The sequence below is a fragment of the Lolium perenne genome, chromosome 3 (genome assembly GCF_019359855.2).
Source record: "Lolium perenne isolate Kyuss_39 chromosome 3, Kyuss_2.0, whole genome shotgun sequence".
Classification (NCBI taxonomy): Eukaryota; Viridiplantae; Streptophyta; class Magnoliopsida; order Poales; family Poaceae; genus Lolium; species Lolium perenne.
In genome coordinates this window covers 24,838,396-24,853,850 of record NC_067246.2, presented here as the reverse complement: position 1 = coordinate 24,853,850, position 15,455 = coordinate 24,838,396, and the positions used below count along the sequence as shown (strand labels likewise).

Below are 15,455 nucleotides of genomic sequence, written 5' to 3'. Positions count from 1 at the left end.
GTGAACATCACAGCTGTCTGTCTGCTCCTTGTGGTCTTGCAGCAGCGGGGTCGACGAGGCCGTGGGACTGCTGCAACTTCGCACTGTGCACCAGATCTATCCCGCCGTGGTGCCGTTGCATGGACGAGGTGGACCATTGCGCCGCCACCTGCAAGGACTGCGCAGCCTCCACGTCGGACCCTTCCCGCCACATCTGCCAAGACATGTTCATCGGGTTCCCCGGGCCCATGTGCACCGTCGAGGCTAACAACGTCGGTAGCTAGTGCTCACGCCCTCGCCGGCGCGCGTTCATCGCCCGATCACCGCCGACAGTGGTGCGTGTTGCTAGTCTATCTTCACGGATGCGTGAAAGAATAAAATAAAGGTCGCCTCTTGTAATATCTATGGTGTGTCAGCCAACTATGAATTTTTCGAGAATACACCCTGGAAGGTGTATTAATATATAGAAGAAGGGGCAAGAAGCCCGGCGACGCCGCAAGCGGCAAGTTCATGCTGCACACATGGGGTGGCAGCTCCCCGACCCAAAGCCTACTCTCCTAATTGCCACCACAACTCCACCGGCTCCGGGAAGCCAAAGCTATCACTACGAAAGAGCCCAGCTAGACGCCACCTCCCATACTCTTCCCTGATCTTAGTCTTGATCGCCAGGACCGCTGGCCTCGCCGAATTGAAGACGACATCGTTCCTGTGCGTCCAGATGGACCAGAAAACCAGGATCAACGAAGTCCATAAGTCTCGCTGCGAGGCCCCTAGTCCTGGTCTAGTAGTCCACCAGGAGACCAGGTCCTCATCAGCAGCAGGTAGCCACCCAAGCTTACCCCAACGGCTCAAAAGCCAACTATGAATAAAGATGATTTAAATTCATAAATCATCACTATGAATAAAGATGATTTAAATTCACGTGCATTACTTTCTTTTCCAGCAAGTACTTTTCTTCTGCGAAACAACCTACAAACGTAGGACTCACATGCATACACTCATTCTTATAAACACACACACACACACTATCCTTATAAGCACCCCCAAGAGGTTGAGTCCAAGAAACTGATTTAACGGGTTTTGAGTATGATAAACTTATTACAGACGTCTGTATCCATGAGAACGTCACCACCCTTTAAAAATTATTTCGCTTTTATAAGATACCAAAATGTTAAATCTGAGATTTGAACTTAGCATCCAACCACATGTTGATTCTCAATTCCAACATGTACTTGTACAATGCGATTCTAAGTAATTACTAGTATGTAAAAATTTAGTACTCTTCTGTCCTACATACTTGCCTTTGAACCAGTAACATTTTTTTTTTGATAAAGGGCATTTTATTACTTAAACGTTTAAGTATTACACTCGGCCTTTGCATAACCAAGATGCACACAGCCATAAAGTCATAATTAAAGCAAAGCACGATGCAAAGCGCAGCAACAAATCCTAAGATTAAGATGACCCAATCCGGAGACTATGCTGCCACCCATGTTGGATAATATAATCGTTCGCCGTAGTTTCCAACCGTACAGACACCACCGTAAATAGATGCTCCAAACGCTGAAGACACGACCATAAACGGAGTAAAGCCGTGCACCGGTAGATAACCTGCAAAATAGAAAAATTTACATTGTTAAAACCTTGTTATTTCTACATAGTCACAGCGACCAAATAACTGCAATCGCTGCCACCCTAATGAGTATTTTAAACCTATGATCCACCCCAAGAAGCCAATTGCCAAAAATGTTGGCGACACTACATGGTGAGTATAAGGTAGACCCTATTTCGATGATTGACCATATAGATCTAGCAAACTGACAATGAAAGAAGAGATGACTTATTGTCTCATTGTGATGACAATACACACATTTCTTATTTCCTTACCAGTTGCGCCCTAGCAAGGTTGTCTTTAGTAAGAATGACCCCTTTTCGAAGATACCATGCGAAAACCTTTGTTTTTAGTGGTATCTTCATTTTCCAGATCATTTTATTATTGACAATCGGCTCAATTGGTTGGATCAAAGCACTATACATGGAGATAACCGAGAATCTGTGATTCTCAGTAAGATTCCATCGAAACTCATCTGACCCTTGCGTCAAGTGTAGATTCTCCAATCTCTGGAGTAATGCATTCCAAGATACAAGTCGGGCCCCAATAAGGTCTCGTCTGAAAGTCACCTGAGGTTGGTTAGAACCCATTATCTTTGCAAGGGTATCCTCTTTATAACGCACAATGTTATATAGTGCCGGATATTGTTCTCGGAGCGTGGTGTTACCCAACCACTTATTCTCCCAGAAACGTATCTCCGATCCACCCTAATGGAGAAGCAACCATGAGGGAAGAAGTATTTCTTTGTCACCATAAGGGCCTACCCAAAAGTGAGAATCCCCAGGTTTTCAAAACACTTGGGATATCGCTTTTGAACCAACATACTTCCTCCTTAAGATTGTTTGCCAGACACCATGCTCAGTGAGCAGCTTCGAGAGCCACTTTCCTAGCAGAGCTCTGTTCTTGACCTCAAGGTCATGAACCACGAGCCCTCCTAGTTCCTTCGAACGACATACTACACTCCATTTTGTAAGCTGGTATTTTTTTTTTCTCACTATCACCTTGCCAAAAGAATCTTGATCGAAAATAGTCTAATCGATGCAAGACCCCTTTAGGAATCTGGAAGAAGGAAATCATATACAGTACCATATTAGTTAGTACTGAGTTTATGAGAACCAATCTTCCTCCCAGTGATAGTAATTTTCCTTTCCAGCTATGATGACCCACAAGTATAGGGGATCGCAACAGTCTTCGAGGGAAGTAAAACCCAATTTATTGATTCGACACAAGGGGAGACAAAGAACACTTGGAAGCCTTAACAGCGGAGTTGTCAATTCAGCTGCACCTGGAAACAGACTTGCTCGCAAGAGTTTATCAGTAGTAACAGTTTTATAGCAGTAGCAGTAGTGAAATAACAGCAGCAGAGTAACAAAGACAGCAGTAGTGATTTTAGTAAACAGCAGGATTAAAATACTGTAGGCACGGGGACGGATGAACGGGCGTTGCATGGATGAGAGAAACTCATGTAACAATCATAGCAGGGCATTTGCAGATAATAATAAAACGGTGTCCAAGTACTAATTAATCAATAGGCATGTGTTCCATATATAGTCGTACGTGCTCGCAATGAGAAACTTGCACAACATCTTTTGTCCTACCAGCCGGTGGCAGCCGGGCCTCAAGGGAAACTACTGGATATTAAGGTACTCCTTTTAATAGAGTACCGGAGCAAAGCATTAACACTCCGTGAACACATGTGATCCTCACATCACTACCATCCCCTCCGGTTGTCCCAATTCTTGTCACTTCGGGGCCATTGGTTCCGGACAGCGACATGTGTATACAACTTATAGGTAAGACCATAAACAATGAATATCTTGATGAAACAATAACATGTTCAGATCTGAGATCATGGCACTCGGGCCCTAGTGACAAGCATTAAGCATAACAAGTTGCAACAATATCATCAAAGTACCAATTACGGACACTAGGCACTATGCCCTAACAATCTTATGCTATTACATGACCAATCTCATCCAATCCCTACCATCCCCTTCGGCCTACAGCGGGGGAATTACTCACACATGGATGGGGGAAACATGGCTGGTTGATGTAGAGGCGTTGGCGGTGATGGCGGTGATGATCTCCTGCAATTCCCCGTCCCGGCGGAGTGCCAGAACGGAGACTTCTGGCTCCCGCGACGGAGTTTTGCGATGTGGCGGCGTTCTGGAGGGTTTCTGGCGACTTCGACTTCTCTCTGTGCGTTTTTAGGTCGAGGCCGATAAATAGTCCGAAGGAGGGCGTCGGAGGCCGGCCGAGGGGGCCACACCATAGGGCCGCGCGGGCCCCCCCTAGGCCGCGCCGCCTTGTGGTGTGGGGCCCTCGGGCCTCCACCTTACTTGACCTTCTGGCTCCGTCAGTATTCTGGGAAAATAGGGCCTTCTGCATAAATTCCGAGGATTTTCCCGAAAGTTGGATTTCTGCACAAAAACGAGACACCAGAACAGTTCTGCTGAAAACAGCGTTAGTCCGTGTTAGTTGCACCCAAAATACACAAATTAGAGGCAAAACAATAGCAAAAGTGTTCGGGAAAGTAGATACATTTTGGACGTATCAACTCCCCCCAAGCTTAGCTTATTGCTTGTCCTCAAGCAATTCAGTTAACAACTGAGCGACAAAAGAACTTTCACGAACACATTTGCTCATATGATGTATATATTCTCATGCTATGGCTGATACTTAAGCAGTTCATAATGAGATACGTGCAAATAAGATCATCTAACAGCTATGTCAATCATGGAGAGGTACCAACAATTAATAATAAGCATCATGAATCATGTATATAAGCAAGATTGCAATGTTCATAAGAGAGTATGATAAAGTGATATCCCGCTTGCCTGTATTTGATTGGCAAAACATAAATGCCCGGGCACCTCTGGAGTTCATAGAAAGACTAGAAGTAGTGATTGTCAAAGATAAAAGCATCAAAGTTATACCACAATCAATCATATTTTGAGACAAGCATATTATACTAAGAATGACAGTTGTGCTCTCAAGATAGTGCTCAAAGAAATAATGGAGACACAACATAGAAGTAAAAGATTGACCCTTCGCAGAGGGAAGCAGGGATTAACATGCGCTAGAGCTTTTCATTTTTATAAAGATAGGAGTAAAATTATTTTGAGAGGTGTTTGTTGTTGTCAACGAATGGTAATGGGTATACTAACTACCTCGCCAACCGGACTTCCAAGAGCGGCTCCCATGAATTATTTACATATTTATGTGGCACTCCTTCCAACCTTTTTTACACAAACCATGGCTAACCGAATCCTCGGGTGCCTACCAACAATCTCATACCATGAAGGAGTGCCTTTTTTCTTTTAGTTTTATTATGATGATGACACTCCCCCCAACCTTTGCTTACACAAGCCATGGCTAACCGAATCCTTCGGGTGCCATCCATCAATCACAAACCATGGAGGAGTGTCTATTTAAGTTAATTAATTTGGGACTGGGAATCCCATTGCCAGCTCTTTTTGCAAAATTATTGGATAAGCGGATGTGCCACTAGTCCATATGAGAGTCCGTCAAAAGTAAATGACAAGGTTGAAAGCTAAACACCACATACTTCCTCATGAGATATGAAACATAAACACAAATTGAGAAGCATTTTGAAGGTTTTAAAGGTAGCGCATGAGAATTTACTTGGAATGGTTTGAAATGCCATGCATAGGTATTTATAGTGGACACTTTGGAGCAACTTGGTTTTCAGGTATTTGGAAGCACGAGCAGCGTTCCCGCTCAGTACAAGTGAAGGCTAGCAGTAGACTAGGGAGCGACAAATCAAGAGAGCAGTAACTGTCATAATCATGCTTGCGGCAAAATAAATTAACAGAGGCATAAAAGTGATACAAGAACTCTGAAGCAATATAAATCATCGAGGCTTAATTGACTTTGGTTCAGTCATATGCATGCGTGAGCATGTGCCAAGCCGATATAAATGAATTATTCAGAGGAGGATACCACAATGCCATACCTACTTATGAATAAAACAATGCAACAAACATCCATGACATGCTACTCATATTAATAAATTGGAGCTAAACATGAGAGATCATAAACTACTAGACTTTCTCAAATAACATATACCTCACATGAACCAACTAAGCATGCTCACATGGATGAGTATATGTACAAAAATGAAAACAAATAGAGTTCATACCAGCCTCTCACCATAATCAGATTGTCGTAGATCGTCATTATTGCCTTTTCACTTGTATAGCTTGGATAATATGAAATGAAAACCACGCTCCAGACACCGAGGACCATTGAACTCAAGATGAACTTTACAAACCAAAGAAGAACAGCAAATATTTTTGGTGTTTTCAAATTGCAAATAAGAACAAAAGGAAACAAGCAAACAAAGCAAAATCTTTTTGGGTTTTCTTATAGCAAACTAGCAATAGCAAATAAAGCGAAACAAATGCAAGAAACCAAAGCAAACAAATGGTGAAGAGAAACAACAGAAATATTTTTGGTCTTTTTGTGTTTAAAGAAAGAAACAAAGCAAAAACAAGAAAATGAAAACTAGCAGAAACACAGAAAAGCGAGATGGCAGAAATCTGCCAAAACCTGACAGCAGTACAGAAATCGATTCTTACAAAAATCTTACGTTGCTCAGATCGAAAAGTGTTCAACTAATGAAAGTTAGATAACAATCTGGGGAACCTGCACAAAAATTGGCAGCTCAAAATAACGTTCTGGCTGTGCGCACGAATTTTTCTAGTAACAGCCCAGAATCTGTTTTCAGGCAGCACTTCCCCAAATATCATCTCCCTCTCATTAGAAAACCACTCAAAGAGACTAAACAAGTATGTACAAGTATCCAGCAACCATAATATGCAAAGAATGAGTGATACCGGTATACCTCCCCCCAAGCTTAGGCTTTTGGCCTAAGTGGAGTTCAACCCCAACGGGGATCGCTGTTGCTCGCCGGTGGATAATTCATGGCGTAGTCATAGTAAAGTTCCTGTGCAGAAGAAAAGCGTGGAGGCTCCACATGTCCAACATGTTGATGCGAGGAACTTGCTGCATCGGATGATGAATCGAGGTGCTCCTCGACCTCCGAGTCGTCTCTTGCATGATGGCCTCCTCCCTCTATGTGTGCATCCAGTGCACCTTCTGTGATCGACCAATCTCCCCTGGAATCAAGGTTAGACAGAACAGGCGCAGGCAATCTTACTAGTTTCTCAGTTTTCTTAGTTATTCTCTAGACTTTCTTATAAAATGTCATCTTGTAAAACAGGTTACCCAAGTTGGAGGAATCAGAAACAAATTCATGTTTAATCATAGAGGCTATGTCAAGTTTTTCTATGGGGAATGGAATATCAAAATGATGATGTTCTACATTATGAAAAGCTAGTAAACGAGAGGCGATGAGACCTCCACAAATTCCACCTTTCTCACGGTTAGTAGCAAGTCTATAAGCTATCAATGCCCCCAAATTATAAGTCCTACTACCTTGCAGTGCCGCAGCTAGAAAAGCTAAATCCGGGATAGATAGTTTACCGCCAATCTTTCTAGCAAGAACGCATTTAGTAATAAAATAGGCAAAGTAGCGGATAGCCGGGAGCTGAATGCTAGTGATTTTACCACTATCCTCTGAGAAACTCCTTCCATAGCAAATCATCTTGAAGAGGTTTAAGAGTTCTTGCGGCGATCCCCTTATCTTCTCGCATGATCCCCATTGCGGTACTCTAATTGCTGCACAAAAATCACTGAATGGCAAGTTGACAGCTTTATTGTAAATTTTATACTGGACCGTGGGGTTAGATCGCGACCAATTGAACTTAAAGTCCTGCACAAAAGACATAGTTAATTTTGCATATTGTCTTGGCTCTCCCTCAACAAAATTACTCAGCCCTGCACGAGAAATTAGACTTTGAACATCTTCAAATATTCCCGAGCTTCTCATGAAATCTGCGCATGGGTAGTAGGAGGGGTATACTCCCTCTTCACGGTTCACTCTCATAACTTGTTGGACCTCCAATTCTTGTTGGTTCAATTGATATCTATTCCACTCCATTTTCTGAAATTTTCAACAAACAATATAAAAATTTGATTTGGTGACATATAATCAAGGGGAACTACTATAGGAACTTGCTAGAGTACTAATCATGCATCAAAACTAGTTTCTACCACTTAGAACAAGCATGCAAGCTCACTAAACATGTTACCTACAGCAGCAAAATATTCAAGATATACTCAACCAAACAAAATTCTACTTGGATAATCGGAGGAGTCACATACCGAAGAGCAAATGTGCCAAATTTCAGACAGAAATCTGGGCTGAGCAAAGAAATCGAGAAATCTGGAGTTCTTGAGCAAAAACGCGAGTGAGAGGAACCTGGTGCGAGTTTTTTCGGGAGAGAAGATTCTGGGAGAAAGAGATGGCAAAGTGGGGCAAGGAGGGGCCCACACCACAGGGTGGCGCGCCCCCCTCCTTGGCCGCGCCGGCCTGTGGTGTGGCACCCTGGGGTGCCCCACAGGTCATCCTCTGGTGCTCCCAGGTGCCTCGTCGAAAAATAGGACCAACGGTATAATTTTTGTGAATTTTTGAAAACTTTGAAAAATGCACATTTCTGGGTATTAATTTTATTATTACTGGCCAGGAAATTTTTTTGAAATCTCCAATTAACTAAGGAACTTTGCAAATTAAAAGTACTACAGCAACTAGAGCAAGTGGAGGAAGAAAGAGATGTTGTTTACCTCCTCTATGCATATAAAAAGTATTTGTTAACAAGGTTGATCAAGTCTTGCCACCAAATAAATTTTACATAGCATAAGAAGAAATAAACCTCAAATCAATCATGTTACCTTGAATTGTATTGATATGGATCCAATCACGAGAGTTTGATATTCTTCTTTAGGCTCATATATAGGACAATCAATAGTTCCAACTTTGATAGTTCTCACATTAGAAATAGTATTAACTCCACATACTTTATCAATCTTCTTGGGGAAATAGACGGTATGCTCCTTATCATCAACATTGAAGGTAACCTTTCCTTTATTGCAATCAATAACAGCCCCTGCGGTGTTAAGAAAAGGTCTCCCAAGAATAATAGACATATTATCATCTTCAGGCATTTCCAACACAACAAAATCAGTTAATATCAAGCAGTTAGTAGTAACTTGAACAGGAACATCCTCACATATACCAACAGGAATAGCAGTAGATTTATCAGCCATTTGCAAAGATATATCAGTAGGTATCAACTTATCTAACTAAAGTCTCTTATAAAGAGAAAAAGGCATAACACTAACACCGGCTCCCAAGTCACATAGAGCAGTTTTAACATAATTATTCTTAATAGAACAAGGAATAGTAGGTATACCTGGGTCGCCCAACTTCTTTGGCACTTTGCCATTGAAAGAGTAATTAGCAAGCATAGTGGAAATTTCCTCATTGGGGATTTTCCTTTTGTTAGTAACAATATCTTTCATATACTTTGAATAAGGAGGCAATTTAATAGCATCAGTCAAAGGGATTTGCAAGAATAAAGGTTTCATCCAATCACAAAATTTATTATAGTGTTCTTCTTCCTTTGATTTTAGTTTCTTAGCAGGAAAGGGCATTTGCTTTTGCACCCAAGGTTCTCTTTCATTACCATGTTTCTCAGCAATAAAATCTTCTTTAGTGTACTTTTTATTTTTAGCATGCTTTTCAGGTTCTTCTTCAACCTCTTCTTTATCAGGAGTATCATTCTTATCATTATCTTTATCATGTTCATTACCACTTTCAGTTTCAGCATCAGAAATAGAAATACTATTAGGATCATTCGCAGGTTCAAAGGATTCTACAACATTTTTATGTTTCTTCTTCTTTTTCTTCTTAGAAGGAGCACTAGGTTCAATGCGTTGAGAATCTTGTTCAATTCTTTTGGGATGCCCTTCAGGATATAAAGGATCCTGAGTAGAAACACCGCCTCTAGTTGTTACTTCATAAGCATGTTTTTCTTTAGAATTATTTCCTAACAAGTCATTTTGCACTTTAGTGAGTTGATCAATTTGAGTTTGAACCATATGAAAATGTTTAACAAGCATCTTAACATTATTGGAGGTTCTCTCTACAATATCATGCAATTCACTAATAGCTCAAGAATTTTCCATTAAATGATTCTCTACTCTCATATTAAAATTTTCTTGCTTAACAATATAATTATCAAACTCATCTAAGCATTGTGCAGGAGGTTTCGAATACGGAATATCTTCCCTAGTAAAGCGTTGAAGGGAGTTTACCTCAATCATGGATGAAGGGGGGAATTATCTCACATATATCTTCTATGGGAGGAAGATTCTTCACATCTTCAGATTTAATACCTTTCTCCTTGAGAGACTTCTTGGCTTCCCTCATATCTTCATCATTTAATTTAATCATACCCCTCTTCTTCAATATTGGCGTTGAAGTTGGTTCAGGCGTAGTCCAATCATCATGATTCCGGCCTATTTTAGCCAATAATTCTTCAGCGTCGTCTGAAGTTCTTTTCCTGAAAACACAACCAGCACAACTATCCAGGTATGCCCTAGACTCAATGGTTAGTCCACTATAAAATATATCAAGTAAATCATGCTTTTCCAAATCATGGTCAGGCCGAGCTCTAATAAGAGAGCAAAATCTCGCCCAAGCCTCAGGCAATTTCTCTCCATCTCCCTGGTCAAAATTATAGATTCTCTGCAAAGCAATATGTTGAGCACTAGCAGGAAAGTATTTACGGAAGAAAACATCAAGCAATTCTTTTGGACTTTTAATAGAATTAGGTGGCAAACTATTATACCAAGTTTTAGCGTCATCCTTTAATGAGAATGGAAAGATTTTAGCAACAAAGTAAGTACGCTTCTTAACATCATCAGAAAACAAGCTACTCAGAGTAGATAGCTCAATCATGTGTTCAACAACACTTTCTTTTTCAATAGCACAAAAGGGTGTTTTCTCAACAATAGCTATATGAGATAAATCAAGAGAAAAATCATAATCTTTATCCTTAATGTTTATAGGAGATGTGGCAAACTTAGGATCAGGAGACAGTTTATATCTAACAGCATGTTCTGCAAGCAACTTTTTAATTTTTCTTGCATCAGTAGCAGCATTGCATTTTTCAATAAAATCATCATTAAGCTCCACATAATCTTCATCAGGATCAGCACTAGAATAATCAAGTTCGTGTGAATTAACAGTGTAGTAGCATTAGGAGTTTCAAAGATTTTCAATTTGTCTAGACCTAGCAATCGTAGCATCTAGAAAGGATCCCAATGAACCACTATCATCAAGCACAGTAGAAATATTATCAATATTATGAGAGTTTTCAGATTCAGCAGAAGTACCCGCATGTGAAGCATGTGGCGGTGAAACAAGTTTATCAATCACAGATGGTGAATCAAGAGCAGCAGAGGTACTCAGAGTTGTACCTTTTCTTGTAGTGGATGGTAATATGGCGACCTTAGTATCGCGAGGTTTACCCATGATGGAGAATTTGCAGCGAACAATATCAATCCAAGTGAACTTCCAAATAAAGCTATGCTCCCCGGCAACGGCGCCAGAAAATAGTCTTGATGACCCACAAGTATAGGGGATCGCAACAGTCTTCGAGGGAAGTAAAACCCAATTTATTGATTCGACACAAGGGGAGACAAAGAACACTTGGAAGCCTTAACAATGAGTTGTCAATTCAGCTGCACCTGGAAATAGACTTGCTCGCAAGAGTTTATCGATAAGTAACAGATTTATAGCAGTAGCAGTAGTGAAATAACAAAGCAGAGTAACAAAGACAGCAAAGAGTGATTTTAGTAAACAGCAGGATTAAAATACTGTAGGCACGGGGACGGATGAACGGGCGTTGCATGGATGAGAGAAACTCATGTAACAATCATAGCAGGGCATTTGCAGATAATAATAAAACGGTGTCCAAGTACTAATTAATCAATAGGCATGTGTTCCATATATAGTCGTACATGCTCGCAATGAGAAACTTGCACAACATCTTTTGTCCTACCAGCCGGTGGCAGCCGGGCCTCAAGGGAAACTACTGGATATTAAGGTACTCCTTTTAATAGAGTACCGGAGCAAAGCATTAACACTCCGTGAACACATGTGATCCTCACATCACTACCATCCCCTCCGGTTGTCCCAATTCTTGTCACTTCGGGGCCATTGGTTCCGGACAGCGACATGTGTATACAACTTATAGGTAAGACCATAAACAATGAATATCTTGATGAAACAATAACATGTTCAGATCTGAGATCATGGCACTCGGGCCCTAGTGACAAGCATTAAGCATAACAAGTTGCAACAATATCATCAAAGTACCAATTACGGACACTAGGCACTATGCCCTAACAATCTTATGCTATTACATGACCAATCTCATCCAATCCCTACCATCGCCTTCGGCCTACAGCGGGGGATTTACTCACACATGGATGGGGGAAACATGGCTGGTTGATGTAGAGGCGTTGGCGGTGATGGCGGTGATGATCTCCTCCAATTCCCCGTCCCGGCGGAGTGCCAGAACGGAGACTTCTGGCTCCCGTGACGGAGTTTCGCGATGTGGCGGCGTTCTGGAGGGTTTCTGGCGACTTCGACTTCTCTCTGTGCGTTTTTAGGTCGAGGCCGATAAATAGTCCGAAGGAGGGCGTCGGAGGCCAGCCGAAGGGGCCACACCATAGGGCCGCGCGGGCCCCCCCTAGGCCGCGCCGCCTTATGGTGTGGGGCCCTCGGGCCTCCACCTTACTTGACCTTCTGGCTCCGTCAGTATTCTGGGAAAATAGGGCCTTCTGCATAAATTCCGAGGATTTTCCCGAAAGTTGGATTTCTGCACAAAAACGAGACACCAGAACAGTTCTGCTGAAAACAGCGTTAGTCCGTGTTAGTTGCACCCAAAATACACAAATTAGAGGCAAAACAATAGCAAAAGTGTTCGGGAAAGTAGATACGTTTTGGACGTATCAAGCTACTAAGACGCTTTCAAATTCTTTCCTCGACATGTTTCCATTCAGCTAACGTGAGTCTCCGGAAGTGAATCGGAATACCCAAATAGTTAATTGGAAACTGCCCTAACCCACAGCCGAACATCTCAGCATATAGGTTGGCATCGTCGTGGGCTTCACCAAAACAGAACAATTCACTCTTATGGAAGTTGATTTTCAACCCAGATAGTTGCTCGAATGATGAAAGTATTAACTTCAGGTTTCTTGTTTTCTCTAAGTCATGTTCCATAAACAGAATCGTATCATCGGCGTATTGCAGGATAGAAGCCCGCCATCAACTAGATGGGGCACTACTCCTTCAATTTGCCCTTCAGACTTCGCACGCTCAATAATAATAGCTAGCTTATTCGCAACTATGTTAAATAACATAGGTGATAACGGATCGTCTTGCCTTAATCCTTTTTTCGTCTGAAAGTATCTGCCAACGTCATCATTGACTTTGATGGCAACACTTTCACCGAAGACAAAGTTGTAATTTAGCTGACGCCACTCATCAGAAAAACCTTTCATCTTGAGAGTCTGGTGAAGGAAAGACCACTTCACTTTATCATAGGCCTTTTCGAAGTCGATTTTTAGGATAACGCCATTCATCTTCTTACATAATGTAACTCATGAGCCGTTTCATGCAAGGTGACTACTCCATCGAGTATGTATCTTCCTGGCATGAACGCGGTTTGAGTAGGAAGAAATAGTTTAGGCCTCTTTCGGGATTTTCTTGCCCTCCGCCTTTTTCCACATTAGCCATAATGCCTGCATGGCGGGAGGCAAGCCGGTTTGCGAACGCTCCAAAAGCAATCTCAGCCTCAATCTCCCTCATGGCGGCTTGATACTACTTCTCGTCAACATGTTGGCTATTTGAGTCTCCTGAATGTGGGTCTAGTGCCCCTAGAATAGGTTCGTGTCCTGCCTCAGTTGAGCCAGATCCTAAACTAGAACCGGTGTCTGCAGCGAGATGATTCCTCGGTATCTCAAATGTTGGAAAGCCAAGGCGGATATGCAGTTGTCTTCCACCGTTATCTCTGACCCGGGGGAATTTTGGATGGGCATTGTATTGAGTAGATCTAAACTGTAAAACTCATAACAAAGTTCCTTTGTCCTGCCCGAAGGCGGTCCATGTGGGTCATGTCACCATGGTGGTTTCCGTCGGGCTAGATCTCCCGCCATTGTTGCTGGTGAAGATGTGGACGCCGCATATCTAAAAAATGACGGAGCGAATCAGGCTATCCTTAGATAGGACCCATCACTCGTCGTTGGGGGCGATGGGGAAGCTTCCAGCGTAGAGGACTCAAGTGACGACGACGGTGTCGCCGATGCCTGCGAAGACGAATCCCTCTTGGGTCCATGCATGCTTCAGACGCCGTAGGCCCCGTGGTGGACGAGAGGAGCGTAAGGCGTGGAGCGTCCAAGACGGTGTGACATTAGTTATCTAGGTTCGGATCTCACAATGGCGGCCCGAGATTCTACTTCACTAGATTTAGATGTGCGCCTTGGCGCACGACCCCGTGAAATTTGCTATTCTTTTGATTTTGTACAATGACAAAAAATAAGATGGAAAACGATAATATACTTTTCAGGTTTTATAAAATAAAAGTTGATAGGATGAAATTAGGATGCAGCACACGAAATCACGAACAGACTGGCTCGCTCGTGAGCAACAAAAGCAAGCAAGAAATGCTTTGTGAAACATATATAATAAGCTCATAAAATGAAGAGAACATCATAAACATAATTGCTGGAACTATACAAAATTTCAAAGATATCAATCTAATTAACCTAGCAGATAATGGTGATACCAGTCAAAAGCAACAAAATGGACAAACTGAAAGAGGTTATAAACAACCTTACACTACATGAGTGCATAACAATTGTAAGATCATGAATAGGAGCCCATCATTTTCTCCAAACAATCACATGGAAGAGACTGAAGTTGATCAATTCAGAAAGAGATTTCCTCAGATAGTCGCCTACTTGGTGACACAGAGCGATATTGGTAGCCAATGAAGAATCTGCGTTGGGTTCAATGGTCGACTCTAGAGAAAGAAGATTAAAAAAAGATCAGCCAGTATCATTCAATATTTCATTAAAGACAAGTCAAGATAAAATGTTGTACCTAGCAGGGAGGACAATTATTTGAGGGATGTCTGCGTTGATGTACCATCTACACGCTTTCCTCACGGCTAGACCCATTTGCACTGCAAATATATGTTAACAGGAAAGAAAGAAACAAAATAAAGAGCTGATACCGGAATAATCTCAGACAGTGGTGCCAACAAAAATAACAGGTCAATTTTCCCAAGAAACCTCAACGTGTTTCCAGTAAAGCACTACCACCCGAAAGATCAAATTTAGCACCTGGCCACTACGGTCAATGCAATAGCCAGACTATAAATAGAATGAACATATAGACATAGAAAGGGAGCACATGAGATTGCTGAAATCTTGTCAAGCACATCTGGACATGAGATGAAGAGAGTTGTTTGTCTTAGGACGAACTACATCGTTAGAAAGGTGAGGAAGGTCAAAGTATGACGACCAAAATGTCTCAGAGCGGAAATTTAAACCTTATATTGGGGTTATATGTGTGAGGTTGAGGGAGCGGAATTGGTTAATCCATAAGAGAGCATACCTGCGGCAGTAATGAATTCGTTGTACTTGCACACGTTCACCTTCAACAGCAGGTACCAAAAAATTTAGGGGCACGCCTTGGCGCCCTTCCACCATTTTCGGCATTGGTAAACGGGTTTATAAAACACTATACTGAACATTTATATAAATTGAAAGCATGCAGCATACATATGATTAAACTAAAAAATGTGATATTATTCTTTTAAGATGTGCTGCGAATTCTATGTAGAAACAGAGTACAAAGATAGAA

At 41.8% G+C, this 15,455-nt stretch overlaps 2 long non-coding RNA genes across 2 annotated transcripts in view; one reads left to right on the top strand and one right to left on the bottom strand.

Moving 5' to 3' along the window:
• The first annotated feature begins 259 nt into the window (after nucleotides 1-259).
• Nucleotides 260-15,455, top strand: part of LOC127340965 (uncharacterized) — an 89,593-nt gene continuing 74,397 nt past the window's right edge. Inside the window, exon 1 of the long non-coding RNA XR_011754688.1 lies at nucleotides 260-364. This is a non-coding gene — a long non-coding RNA (uncharacterized lncRNA). The remainder of the gene's footprint in view (nucleotides 365-15,455) is intronic.
• On the bottom strand, nucleotides 14,287-15,453 carry LOC127340969 (uncharacterized). Its single transcript, XR_007875093.1, has 3 exons — nucleotides 15,207-15,453; nucleotides 14,691-14,772; nucleotides 14,287-14,610 (listed from the first exon to the last, which is right to left on the bottom strand). It is a non-coding gene; the product is annotated as an uncharacterized lncRNA (long non-coding RNA).